We start from the raw sequence: 14,811 nt of genomic DNA on the forward strand, positions 1-14,811 counted from the left end.
TGGACAGGATTCAGGGGCGTTCACCATCCCTAGCAACTTGGAACACAGAATAGGGGCGTTGCTAGACCTACCGGGTGTTCCGTCGTTGAGGAGCGGTGAAAGCGGCTTTTCCCGTTCAGCCGTGACGCCTCATGATCCACACCTGCCTTCGATTTATGGCGGAAGTTTGCGCCGGTTGTGCTGCTGCCGCCGCGAGCACGGTTGCGCAGCCACACCGGCCTGATTGCCGCGGCTTTTTTTTTCGCTCGCTGCACGGTTTGCGCACGTCCGAAAGACCGCAAACTTGCGCAGCCGTCAGCGATGCCGCCGCCGGCCCTGGCGGCGGCAGCGGCGGCAGTGCCAGTGCCAGCTGAAGTGCTGCTGGTGCTGTTGAGGGTCAACATTGATGCGCTCACTTCCTGATGGGGGTCGTGGCGGGTGTCATATGACCCGAGGTCAATCGTCTGCATGGCCACTCTGTGCCTACATCTCCCATCATGCCTCTGAGGTGTCGGCGGCGATGACCGCCTCTGTGCCCTGTGCCCCATCCCAAGGAGCCAACCCACATCTGGCCGTAGCCATGGCAGCAGCCCACAAACAGCTCTGCCCTCTGCCAGCCTGGTACCCACACTAACAGGCAGCGTACAGCACCGCCATTATGCGGCCACGGTAGCTGCCCACCGCAAGGAGTCACCAGCCACTTTTCCGGTCCTCCGGTCCTGCGCAAACTGTCACTGGGGAAATAAAAAAAAAAAGCCGCTCCGCCGCGCTGCCCCAGCTGGCGGACTGCGCGCAAATGGCGGAGGCGGCTTGACCGAAGCCGCTGACCACTCCCCCTTAGCACGCCTTTTCCTGACCAGTGCCGACCGCAGTGACCTCACATCCTCCCACACGTACTCCGAATTACCGCGGGACAGCAGGAAAAGGCGCACTACAACTCACTTTTTTAAAGTCGGGAGAAAGAGGCTTCACCGCGGGATAACGGCGGATCCTCGTGAACGTCATCTGGAAGCCTCGACGTGGCTGCGGAAGGTAACGCGCGCTACAGCCTCGTCTAGTAACGCCCTAGGTTTCAGCCAGTTTAATTGTGGCAAAATAGTCCAAGGGATGTTCGAGGCAGAATCTACACTACTGCTTTAAAGTGCTTTATAACAGTTTTGACAACTGATGGGGCCCAGGACACACTCCATATACTGTTTCCAAAACTGTTATAAAGTGCTTTAAAACAGTAGTTTAGATCTACCCCTTTATCTGCAGTGCTGTGGGCACCCACAACACAATAGCTTCACATTTCCTTCACATATAGAATGAAAGCATGGCAGGAGAGAGTGATCCTAACCCCCACCCCCGCCCATTTGTGAAAGAAAAAAGAATACCTGTACCAATTGCCTCCTACAATGTCGGTTGGCATTCATGTGCAAATTGTGATGTGCAGGAAAAGAATTTTTCTAGTTTCCATCTATGACAACTGGGGATGGATGGAACTGTCAGTTTTGTTTTCTGCTGTATTTTTTAACCTCAAGTTTTTGCATCCCATATATGAAGAAATTCATGAATTTTGGAAAGTTATCAAAAGCAAAGCAAAAGAAATTCTCACATGTCTAAACTGGCCAAATTCAGCTATTCCCAGCATGGAGAGGATGATGTTGAGCCTGCCTGCCAAATAATTCTTAAAGATGAAGAGTCTCTCAGGAACAAAAGAGGCGGCATCCCCAAAATAACCGAATACACAGGGATTCAAACCCTAGCTTCATCTACACCTTGAGGCCTTCCAGGATCTGGGTGGGGAAGGATCCCGAGCGTAACTGCTTCCAGGATCATTGCCCTGCATCTAAACATCAGCACATTGTCCCAGAAGTCAAGAGGGACATTCCTGGTACAGCATATATTTTCCCCCATATTGGGGCTGTGGTCTGGGGAAAACAAGTTTTTTTAAAAAAGAAAAACTTGACACCCCAACATGCTGGGAACCACCCTGGGGATGGTGAAAATGCTGCCCCCACCCCCAATGGGCATGGAGCCCCTCCACAACTGCATGCCTGTTTGAAGAGCCCACTACTCACAGGGAGAGGGAGGACCCAGGAGCGCTCTCCACACTGCCTGGGGCCCACGGGGTTGTCCCGGGACTGCAGGGAAAACCGGAAAACCACAGTCCTGGTTATCCTGGGACCACTGTGAAGTAGTAATCCCGGTTGACCCTGGGATCCCCTGTGCATCATTTGGATGCACAGGGATGATCTTGAGCTGACCCCAGGATAACTGGTAGGTATAGATTAAGACCCTGACTCCTGTTTTCACACTGAACTCCCCCATGGGTGGGGTGGGTGTGGGGTAAAACACACACATCTTGCATACAAATGTCCCCAGGTTCAATTCCTATGTGTTTAGTTTTTTAAAAAGAATGAGCTTAAGTATCAGGGCTGTGATAGACAACCTCGGCCTATGGCGATTCCCTGCCCATCAAATCAGGGCCGGATCTACACTACTGCTTTAAAGCGCTTTATAACAGTTATAAAGCGCTTTAACTGCTTTAAAACGCTATAAAACTGTTATAAAGCGCTTTAAAGCAATAGTGTAGATCCAGCCCAGGACACAATCCAGCATCTTTGTATGATCCACATAGTTGGAAACATTTTCTGAGGAGTGCTGAAATTAGAATAGAAAAGAAAAAAGAAAAAGAGAACTTTGCGGTTGTTTGTCAAACGACCTGGTTTATTTAAAACAGAAGGGTTTTTCTGAAACAATGGAGATGGCAACTTTTCAGCTATTCCTGCCCTTTCCATTTATGGGAAGATTGCAAGGAAATGATTTCAGCAATTCTAGAAATCCTTCATTGAACCCTTTATTGTTTGTGATAAGGATTCTGATTAAGTGATTAGAAAACCTGTTTTGTGTTTGACTTGGGTTTTCATTATGAAGACAGGCCTGGAATCTGTAACCATTCTGATCGCTTTGTTACAGCTGGTGGGAAATCAATCAGTCCTTAAGTGGCTTTTCTGATGGTGAGAGTAAAAGAAAACGTTGTAGTCTATCACAGATGTGGCCATGTTTCCCACAGTGTCTATTAAATGAAAACATGGATATTAATGCATCAGCTTTGGATGATGAAGAGCTGTCAAGGCACATTTGAAAAATAAAATGATCAGAAATATTTTTGTACTCTGTCGTTATTTCTCATTTCTGCACCCCTTTTAAAATACCTTACATATAATTTTACTTCCATAGCTGTAATCTCTGCTAGTTTGTATGCCACCTTTCCAAGGTGCTTTGCATAAAATCATAACACAACACCAAATCATTTATCAAATATCAGCAAAACCGAAATCCAAAAGTGAATACATTAAAATAGTAACAGTTGAACCAACCCAGAGCACCACACCTTGAAATAAATGTCTTCAGGGTCTGTTTAGAAGCCAGTAAGGGAATTTTCCTAGAGGAAAAAAAAATCCACAAATACAGGCCAACCACCAATAAGGCACTGTCTCTAGCACATCAAATTACTGAAGTGTATGATTAATCCATTAATAACAAGCTTAAAGTATAGTTGTACAACTGATTTTAATTGGAAATGGCCTCAGGACAATGAGACATGGAGAAAGATGCTAACCGTACAATTCTAAACCACATGTGTTCATTTTATCTTAAGACATAGTAACATTTAAGTTTGGCTGAACTGGCCACAGAGACACAGTAAAGTTGTATCCCCAGCTCTGATTCAACCCCTGATTGGAAACTCTTGGTTAGTGATTAGTTCCAAGAATGTGTCATAAATTGCCATTGTTAGGGCTGGTTGGCACATGCACAGAATTATAGGTTTCACATCTGACAACGTGTGATAGCAAGCATAGGGTTTTTCCAGACTGTTCCCTATTACGTATAGAACTTTTGGTGTAAACCAGGCGTTATATGCATAAATTCCTTTTCAGCAATGGACAGCTCACATAAATGGGGCCTACTCATCTAGGCATGTATCATAGGCATGTGCTCGGCTCCGATTAGAAGCGGAGAAGCAGGAGCGAATTGGCCTGCTCCGCCTTGCCCAGAGGTGGAGTAGAAGCGGACCGTGGACCCCTAGAAGCAAGGTGAAGAGAAGTGGCCATTTTCAGAGCACTCCTCCTTCAGCGGAGCGATCCGATCACCATCTTGAAACATTTCTCCCATGGGATTGCATTGCGGAAAAGAATCACGGATAACTGTGTTGTTTTTGAAGCTATCGTTCTGAAAATTCTTGTGCTTAGAGAGTCGTGGATGGGGGTCATTTTGAGCCTACTCTCAGCTCTCTGCATGCTGTGGTTCGCGTGTTATATTTTTTTAAAAATCGGGAACATTACAAACGGACAGGTAAACTGGCGGCGGCGTGGCGGTTTTTTTTTTTTTTTGAAGCGATGACAGGCACATTCAACTCCCAATCCTGATGAGAATTAATCACCTCATGAAGCATCCTCCAATCCCAGTGTTCGAGGGGGGGACTAAGGCAGAGGCACCCTCAGAGCTTTGAGCTCGTAGCGTCTTGTGGGTTTTGGCGTTCGTAGAGAGATGAGCTCCTTTAGTTGCTGCTGCTGTGTTTGGAGATAGATTAGGATTTAGCTTGTGTGTGTTTGTTTGCTTCTTTCTTACTTTTAGCTTAGTTTGCTCTGTGTTTTTCCCTTACTTTGATTTAATATAAACTTTATTTTTAAATTTTGGAGTGTGTGTGTGTTTGTTTGTTTGTTTGTCCCCCCCTCCCCTCTCTTAAAGCCTGACTGTGTTTCATCTTCCTTCTTCCTTCTATATACAAAAAAATACAAAAAAAATACCAAAAAAAAATTATTCTCTATTTCTTCTCTCTGTTACTTGGACTGTGTGTGTGACTGTGTTATTGTGTGAGTGTGCTGTGTGCACTGTTTGTGAAGTGCAACAGCCACAGATTGAGCATTTCAAATCCTGTTTGGGCAAAGCATACACACACTTCTTGTCCCATTTCCCTACATATAGTAATATTCTTATACATATTGTTATATTATTCTTATACATATTATTAGTAGTATTATTATATTCTTATACATATTATTATTATTAATATTATATTCTTATACATATTATTATTAGTAGTAGTATATTCTTATACATATTATCATTAGTATTAATATTATATTCTTATACATATTATTATTAGTAGTATATTCTTATACATATTATTATTAGTATTAGTATAATATCATCATGAGAAGAGGGAGCAGGCACATGTCTGTGGCGGGGCGTGCTGAAAGCAGCAAGGAGGGTCAGGCTGGCAGCAGCAGTAAGCAGCAGGCTGCCTCTCCTGCTGTTAAAATCAAACGGGCAACTCCTTGGCTGGCTGCTCCGCAACAGAAGCAGGAGAAGGAGCAGGCAGAGGCAGTCTCTTCTGCAACTTGTGCCCGGCGTTCTCTTTTTGAGGGTGGGAATGGGAAAAGTGCCCCTTTGCAAGAGGCACGTGGTAGCAGTGCCATTATTAGAGGAGGAGGAGGAGGAATATCCCCAACTCCTTCATTATCGTTTGAGCCCATGAGCCCACTGCTGGACCTGTCTCCAGACCTCCTAGACAAGGTTCTTCTCAGCACAGGGGAGGGGCAGGAGGAGGAGGAGGAGGCGGTGGGTGCTGAGGAGGAGGAGCAGCAGGCCAAGGCTCTCTCCCCAGTCTCATCCCACACCCCTGTTTCTGTGGCAACACCAGAGAGCTCAGGCGGGCAATTGGTGGTGTCACCACGGAAACGAAAGACAAGCATTGTGTGGGACCACTTTGAGTTGGGAGCGGATCCCCGCTTTGCTGTCTGTCGCCACTGCAAACTCAGCCTAAGCAGGGGTTCATCGACAGGGCATTATGGAACCAGCAGCATGAAAATGCATCTTCAGAAGCAGCACCAGTCGATCTTGCTGGGGAAAGAGGCGGGCAAGGCGACTGGTTCCAGGGGAAAGCCGAAGGCTGCTGCTGCTGCTGCTGGTGGTGGTGGTGGCACTGCCACTCTAAGCTCTCCATCTCCCATCCCCACAAGGGTTAGGCAGGCAACCCTGCAGGACATGGGGTGGGGGAAGTATGGACCCACAAGATGGCATTTTCCAACGCCCACCCAGGGTGCTACTGTGGTGGGGCATCTGCCGGGACTGACTCCTCCCCAATACTAGATCTATGACATGTCACTCTGCCTGCCCCTCGGCTAGCCTGTTCTCCTCGGTGACCGACTCGCTGGGATGGTTTGCGTTTGCAATGCGTGACTAACTGCAGTGCTGTCTTAGAAACCAGCCATCCTGGCCTCACTTCCTTGTGCCCCCAGAAATGCCTGCTGCCTGCCTGCCTGCCTGTCTGTCTGCCCGCCCGCCTCCCCCGGGGTGCTGCTGTGGTGGGGCATCTGCCAGGACTGACTCCTCGTCTGCTCTGCCTGCCTCTCTGCCCGCCTGGTGCCTGGGAGATGAGCTTTGCGGTTCGTGCCCAGCACCCTCCGGCACGCTTGCTCCCAGTCGTCCTCCTCTGTGCCCCTCAATGCGTAACTGCTGGCTTAGAAAGAAACAACCAGCCATTTTTGCCTCACGTTCTCCTTGTGCCCGCTTACGGGTTGGTTTGCTATGCGTTAGTGCTCAAGCCATCCTTGCTGCACTATTATGCATGCTGCCAGCCTGCCTGCCCGCCTGCCCTCCCTTCTCCCCTTCCCGCCTCGCAGGGATGGTGTCTTGCTTTGACTCAGGGGAGAAGTCCTTCTTGCGCTCACTTAGACTTTATCAAGTTCAAAAATCCATTTTTCAAGAGTGGAAGAAGATTTAGGGTTATCTCGTGGCATGTTGGGATTTCCTTGGAACTGGCCCCATTGAGCTGTCTGCATTGCAACTTTAAGTCCCTGACATACTGGAGTGTCCGATTTTCAAATCTTCCCCTAACATCAGGGGATGATGGGATTGGCTTGAAACTTGGCATCCATGTGGACACATGGGTAAGCTGTCATGGGACTAAAGAATAGGTTTCCGACGTGCAAATTGATTTAGTTCTAAAATGGGACTTGATTTGGGGTGAGTTAAAAGGTTAGAGCCCCGCCAAAAATCAGGGGATAATGGGATTGCCTTGAGTCTCAGCGTCCATGTGGACACATGGATTAGCTTTCATGGTGCCGAGTTTGAGGTTTCTAACGTGCAAATTGACAGAGCTATTGAAAGGGGTGTGAATGGGGTGCCCAATTTTCAAAAATTCCCCAAAAATCAGGGGATGATGGGATTGCCTTGAAACTTGGTGTCCATGTGGACACATGGATAAGCTGTCATGGTGCTGAGTTTGAGGTTTCTAACATGCAAATTGACATAGTTGTAGAATGGGACAATTTGGGGTGAGTTAAGCCGCGCCAAAAATCAGGGGATGATGGGATTGCCTTGAGTCTCAGCGTCCATGTGGACACATGGATTAGCTTTCATGGTGCTGAGTTTGAGGTTTCTAACATGCAAATTGACGGAGCTATCGAAAGGGGGGTGAATGGGGTGCCCGATTTTCAAAAATTCCCTAAAAATCAGGGGATGATGGGATTGCCTTGAAACTTGGCATCCATGTAGACACATGGATAAGCTATCATGGTGCTGAGTTTGAGGTTTCTTACGTGCAAATGGATGGAGCTATCGAAAGGGGTGTGAATTAGGGTTATGGGTGGTGCGTTAGTGGTTAGAGCCCCGCCAAAAATCAGGGGATGATGGGATTGCCTTGAGTCTTGGCATCCATGTGAACACATGGATAAGCTTTCATGGTGGCGAGTTTGAGGTTTTTAACATGCAAATTGACGGAGCTATCAAAAGGGGTGTGAATGGGGTGCCCGATTTTCAAAAATTCCCCAAAAATCAGGGGATGATGGGATTGCCTTGAAACTTGGCTTGCGTGTGTATACTTCCATGAGGTGTCATGGTGCCAAACTTGAGGTTTTTAACTTTAACAGAAAAAAAGTTGTATACTTTTTTAGCTTTCAATGCAACCCTATGGGGGGGGAAACGGAGCTCCGATCTGCAGCGGAGCGGAACGGAGCGGACATAGGCGAAGCGGGGGCGGGGCGAAGCGGCCCGATCTGCAAAATGCAGATCTGGAAGCGAAGCAGAGCGGGGGGTCCGTGCACACCCCTAATGTATCACATAGGCTCAGGTTCACATGAAAGGCTCTTTCAATGCAACAGGATCCACAAGCACACATTTCCTTCCCATGTATCTAAGACACAGTAGACTCCAAGCACTGTGGACCAGGCCTTACTGCTAGGGCCTTACTGCATGGATTCTACTGCACCTTCATGGCAACTTGCTGCAAGCAGAAGGAACTGCTAGCCTGTTGCACTGTATCACCATCATGTGGCAAGAGGATAATGCTGCACCTCTCAGTCCAGCGGGGAATCAAGTGACACAATAGAATCCTCTGGCTCAATAAAGCTGCTGACAAACATGCCAGTTTGGATGCGCTCACTCCTTGCTCAATTCCCTGCTGAACCATCTAACAACATGTACCTGACATATCTTGGCTGTACGACTGGCACTTGGTCTCCTGGGGACTCCCCCCACCCAAAAGTTTGTAAATTTCTGCTTCAACTGAGAGTTGAGCTATTCAAATGCCCCCAGATTCTTCTCCAGCTTGGATTAAGACCAGAGAATACTCATCGATTTCCTAATTCTGTCTCTATTGATACATGCCTCTATTCAATAGGGGCACAATCAATGAACTGCTGGAGCAAACTGGATATGGGGAAAAACAGGATCCTCTATGGAGGATACATAAAGATGGCCAAATTGAAGGCTGAGGGACCCCATTCTCCACCCACCCTCAGCTTTGTCCACCAAAGCATATTTTGCTAGAGCAGTCTTCACTAATGGAGGTTTGGCTAATAGGGAAAAGAAGATGGGCACTTTTTCCAAGCTCTCAGAGGTCTTCTGATTTTTGTTTTTCAGACAAACTTAATTCTGAGTTCATCCAAGGAGAATTTGGGGACAGCTCCCCAATCTCTAATTTCTAGCTTGCACATGCTTGCCCACACCCTGACTCCTGCATTTTTTAAATTTTCTGATCACTTCAAAAGCTTTTCTTGCTTTTCTTGCATGTAGGAATGTTTTCTCTCTTTTTTCCCTGCTCCAGGTAAGTGAAATAAATAATGCAGATAGTGGAAGTTTCGGACGGCCAAAACAATTTGTTGCCATTATCAAATGGCTCCAACACTAAATTACCCACAAGCTGTTTATTGCCTTGTTCTACTCCTCCATCTCTTAATTATACGAAACCTCAGCAGTTTGTTTAGTTTTTAATTAGCATAATCCAAGTACAGGGTTCACTCTGGGCAAGGACACGGGGATATTGATTATCTGTCCTTTATGCCACAGGGTCAAGAATCATTTCTGTGCTGTGCTTATTAATATATGTTCATAGGAACGGCACTGAAAATCTATCATTCATATCGATCTTGATTTTCAAGCAGTCAATGGTCATTGATGCAGGCAGATAAATTACTGGAATGAATTTTGCTATTGCTTGCTAAGACGTTTCATATTGATAGATGCCCTATTGAACAACTTTTTCTTTCCGTTTCTTAAAATACTAACCATGCCAATAGACTTTCAGATGGGTGTGCGTGGGAACAGGTACACAAATCATTGTTTCCAAGTTCCCACAGTGATATACTGTACACTATAGCAAAGGCTTTCAAATTGGCTTCCATGAAACCCTGGGACTCCTTGGAAACTTATCAGGGTCACCTCAGGAGTAATCAGTAATGGCAGACAACTTTCCCCAAAGATAGCTTACCATCCATATTTCCTCCTGGGGAACTCTTCTGTGGTGCTGTAGACTGCACTTTCAGTTCCTGGACATTGCCCTATATGAACACTCTGCATGTCCTAGAACATCAGACTTCTGGATTCACAACTGGGTTGCAGCTTGACCTAAGATGGTTTGCACCAGAAACCACAATGTTTCCTTCCTTCTGAAGGAAACATAAGGGAAAAAAGTGGTAGAAAGGGTGGGAGAGAAGAAGAAAGACAGAGAATGTGAAATGTTTTCACTCCAATTGTATACTGATTTTTATATTAGTTGAACTGACATTGTTACACTAACATAACTTTTAAAACCCCTGGAAACTTTTACTTAGCATGAGTATGAAGAATTCTAGAATCTCTTTTAGTTTCTCACTCTGAATTGCAATTCTCAGGGATCTCTAGTCAGAAGAAATTACTGTGAAGCCAGTCTGTCGACAATATAAATATTCCAAACACCCCACCCCACCCACCCACCCCACACAGTGGAGGTTGGTGGCTTTGATTTCAGTGGGGCTGTGAATCTATTCTGGGTTTCAGTCAGAACACATGATGTTCAGAGATTCTTTAGCAGATGAATTAGTGTGGAAAAGGTTGACTGAAGGCAAACGGATTCAAAACCACTGCATCAGAGCAGCTTCTGAAGAACCTCGAAGTGCAATATGATTAACATGCAACCCATCCGGCAACCCATTCTTTGTTTCTGCTCACTTGGTGGCAGCAGAAACCTTATTTTTATCAACCTCTTTATGCATGAATGAAAAGCAGCACTCTTTCAAAAATCCTTGACATCTCTGTTCAGGCATATGTATCTCTGCAGACAGGAAACTTTGGGAAGATGGTGGTGAAGTGGTCTACAATATCTGACACCAAGAACAGAACGATTTTGGAAATGGTTGCAACTACAGCACAGGTGGTATATGAGGATTTTGGCCAAAGTGCTTCCAATATCTAGAAACTCTTGCAAAATAGGGAGATTGATTGCAAACCTGAAAAATTAGAAACACACTCAGATTTGGGATCTTTTCCTATTCCTATTATCCAGTTCCACATAGGTGTCTTGCAGAGGGCAGCCACCAAAGTATCCAACTAGTTACTGTCTTGCCTGTCCTGTCCCAGGTATTTGCCAGACCTTGAACCTGAATACCTGTCATGGTATTCATTGAGCCCAGTCCCACAGCAGTGCCTTCAAAAAGAGGCTGCTTTTCCCCCAACAGTTTCATCGCAGATCAACATGGCTGCTTCCTGGACCTTGTTGTCTTGTCTCCCCTATGCTTGACTGCCCTCAAGCCGCTCTCTTTCTTTTTCTTCATTCTGTTGGCAAATCTTTCTGGAGCCATCTGCTTTTCCTGAGCCCCGGTCTTGCCTTGTTGCCTGCCTACCTTCTGCCTAATTTGCCCTCACGTTACAGGACCTGAACTTCATCTCTTTTTTCTATCTGTCCCTTGGATCAGTTCCTGCCTTGCCTTCTGCCTGGATCTAATTCCACCCTGCGTCTGGCTCTGCCAAATCTCTTTGCTGGCTCGCATCATGCAAAGATCCTGTGCGGCTGCCGACATCCTGGGCTTTCTGGACCAAGTCCTGACAATTCCACACTTTAATTACAAAGAATGCATGATCGAATATTAAAGCAAAGTGAGTCCCATCAAATTAGTCATTCAGACAAATGTTTCTCACTCCTCGGGATGACTAAACAACTTGTTGGGGGAGATTCTTAATTTACATAACTATAACCCCTGCAACAGCTTAATCATCTCTTTAGTCTGGATATATTCATTTTTTTGTATTTCCATTTCATTGGCCACCTGCCATTTGTTTAAAGGGTAGGCGATGTAATTCGAAGCACTGGCAGTACACTGTTACACTTTTTTAAAAAACGGCACAAATGCAGTTTGGATGTCATTATTGTATCTGGTGCAGTGTTATATACTATTGGAATGTCTCTGCAGTTCAGCAATGTAATTGAAAATGCAAATAAATTGAAAATGTCTCTTCCTCTCTTGGTATCATAATGCATTTTTGCTTAACACAAACCACAAAATGCAACACTGTGGTGGTGCAGTGTGCTGGGATCGCCATAGATCTGATGATGCCCCATGGTGTTCACACATATCCAGATGCTGTCTTACTCTGTCAAAGCAAATGGGTCTCTCAAACCCAAGCTTTCTGGCATACCCACAGTGAGAAGGGCCAGTGGTTTATACAAATCAATGGCTGAAAGATCAGGACTTCAACCCTGAGACTAAAGAATGGCATAAAGCACAGTAACTGTTGATTCCTCTCTGGTGCTGCTTCAGGTAGCTAAGAGCTACCAAAAAGCAGTGAAAGCTGGTGGCTCTGATTTCGGCAAGGCTGTGAATCCATTCTGGGTTTTAGTCAGAATCAGCCACAACTCTAAAGGAGCTACCCCCACCCCCAAACTAGGTTCAGCACCTTGGATAGCTCCTTTAGAGTTCTGTCTGTTTCTGACTGAAACCCAGAATGGATGCCCAGCCCCACCAAAACTGGAGCTAACGGCCTTCACTGCCAGAAAGCAATTGAGTGATGGTATTGAAAAATGACAGGAATGTGTGCCCCCAATTGTGGAACAAGCTCCCTGATGAGGCCCACCAGGTGCCAGAATTTTTATCTTTTCAGTGCCAGGTCAAGACTTTTCTCTTCTCCCAGGCATTTAGCAATATTTAATGAGCCTGGGTGTGGTTTTTTGGCTCATCGTTTCTAAAGTCGATATAGTGATTTTGAATGCATGTGAATTTTGCATGTTTTTGTGGTTTTTAATTTTTGTATATTGTTTTTAAATGTTTTATCTCATGTGAACCGCCCAGAGAGCTTCAGCTATGGGGTGATATATAAATGCAATCAATCAATCAATCAATCAATCAATCAATCAAAATACCCCAATGCATAAACAGAGGTCCAGACTATTCCCCAAAGGCCTGCTGGAACAAAAAGGGTTTTTTCCTTCCTCCAGAAGCAGAGCAAGGAGCGAGCCAGTCCAGTTTCCCTGGGAAGGGAGTTCCGGAGCCCTGGAGGAAGTAAAGTACCTGCTTCATATGATGGTATCCAAGGTTCAGTTCCTGGCTTCTACAGGTAAAGAAAGTGATAGAATAACTGTTTCATGAGACCCTAGAGATTTGGTGGGTGCTTAGTCAGTCAGTAGACCAGGGCCCCACCAAATCAGGCCCATCTTAGGGGCCCCAATCCATTCTTCTGGAGTTCCTCAGATGGTCAAACCTCCTTTCCCTGGTGCCTTTCCCCTGATTGCCAACCATTTGGTGTTTCCTGGCTTTTGTGCAGCTTTTACGCATTCTAAAATGTTTAAATATTTCTTCTGAGGTTTTGTTACTGGCAGTAAGGACATCAGTTCAAATATCCTGGCAAAGAACACAGACAGTGATAGAAAAATATAAATCTTGGGAAATAATAGAATGAGACAAGATGCACAAGGTTAAGTTGTGGAAAAGGCAAATGATAATATTGTGGGAGACAAGATAAATAATAGGGATAAGGAGAGAGAGAGAGAGAGAGAGACTTAAAGATACCAATGTAATTAAATAACTACAGCAAGGCACCTAACATATATACTTAAAGAGAAGGCAGGTATTTGTGAAAAGAGAACACTCCAGAGGTGTTTTCAGGGGTGTCTACAGGAAATCATGGACATAGTGGAGAAACAGTACAATAGCCAAAAGGAAGCCCTTCAAAATATCACTGCATGGAATTGCCAATTAAAATGGCACATTTCTTTTTCACCTCTTGCCTTTGTGGGAAAATGGGGCTCATATTGTTGGGGAAATGGTTTGAAAGGGGTGGGTGGGTGCCAGGGAGGTGGGTTCTTGTAAGCTTTCTGCAAAAGAAATTTCTCACTCTTTTTCATGAATCCATTAATAGGAAAGGGTTCACTCTGCAAAAAAGCCTTGGGTTGATTCACAAAAGGACCCCCCCCCATGTCCTTGGTGTGGCTGCAGTAGTCATTCTTTCCCATAGCTGCTACAACCACCTCTCTCTTGTTGCCACCCTCTGAGCTTCTCTTGCGGTAGACACCCAGAGGAGGACCTTAGATGTTGAACGTAGTGTTCATGTCAGGAAAGGAGTTCCGTCAGGTATTGTCGTCCCAAGCCATGTACAGCTTTATAGCATAAAACCAGCACCTTGAATTGGGCTCGGAAACATACAGGCAGCCAGTGCAAGCGGACCATAGCAGGTTTTATATGGTCAAACCTTGTGGTCCCCTTTATCAATCTGGCCACTGCATTTTGCACAAGCTGCATCTTCCAAACCAACTTAAAAGCCAGCCCCATGTAGAGTGCGTTGCAGGCATCTAATTTGGAGGTTACCGGAGTGTAGACAACTGAAGCCAGGTTATCCCTGTCCAGATAGGGGCATAGCTGGGCAACCAACTGAAGCTAGTAAAAGGCACTCTGTGCCACCGAGGCCACCTGGGCCTCAAGTGACAGATATTTTAAATTGTTATTTGTATTTTAAATCCCACTCTGTCTGTTTTTATTATTGTTGCCTGCTATCTAAAATCCAAGTTCCTTGACCCACCCACCCCCTTTGTTTGGTATAGTGTGTGTGTGTGTGTGTGTGTTACTATTACCCCCACTAAAATATAGATATATTTAAAAATATTTATCTTTCCATTCCAATCCTTTACTTTACATTTCACCCCACACCAGCCAGTGCCTTGTGTGTGTGTGTGTGTTTAAAGTCTACTCCTCCCACTAGATACGAGAACATCTTTTCATCTTTCCATTCCAATCCTTAGTTTACATTTCACCCCACACTGCCAGTGCCTCCTGTTAGTGTGTGCGTGCGCTTAAAGTCTACTTCACCCCCTATATAAATCACACCAAAAAAATCCTTTGTGAGTTCCGTGTTGTGTTTTCTTCAGTTTTCTGTATTAATAAAGCTTTTCCCATCTAATTCCATCATGAAGCATGGAATGGGTACTGCTGCTGAATCTGGATGTGTCGGGAGAGGTGTTCCTAGTTCACCACCAGCACCAAAATTAGGCTCAGTCTTTTCTCTGCTGTTCCTGCTGCTGCTGGTGGTGGTCCTTCC

The sequence above is a fragment of the Elgaria multicarinata genome, chromosome 7 (genome assembly GCF_023053635.1).
Source record: "Elgaria multicarinata webbii isolate HBS135686 ecotype San Diego chromosome 7, rElgMul1.1.pri, whole genome shotgun sequence".
Lineage (NCBI taxonomy): Eukaryota > Metazoa > Chordata > Lepidosauria > Squamata > Anguidae > Elgaria > Elgaria multicarinata.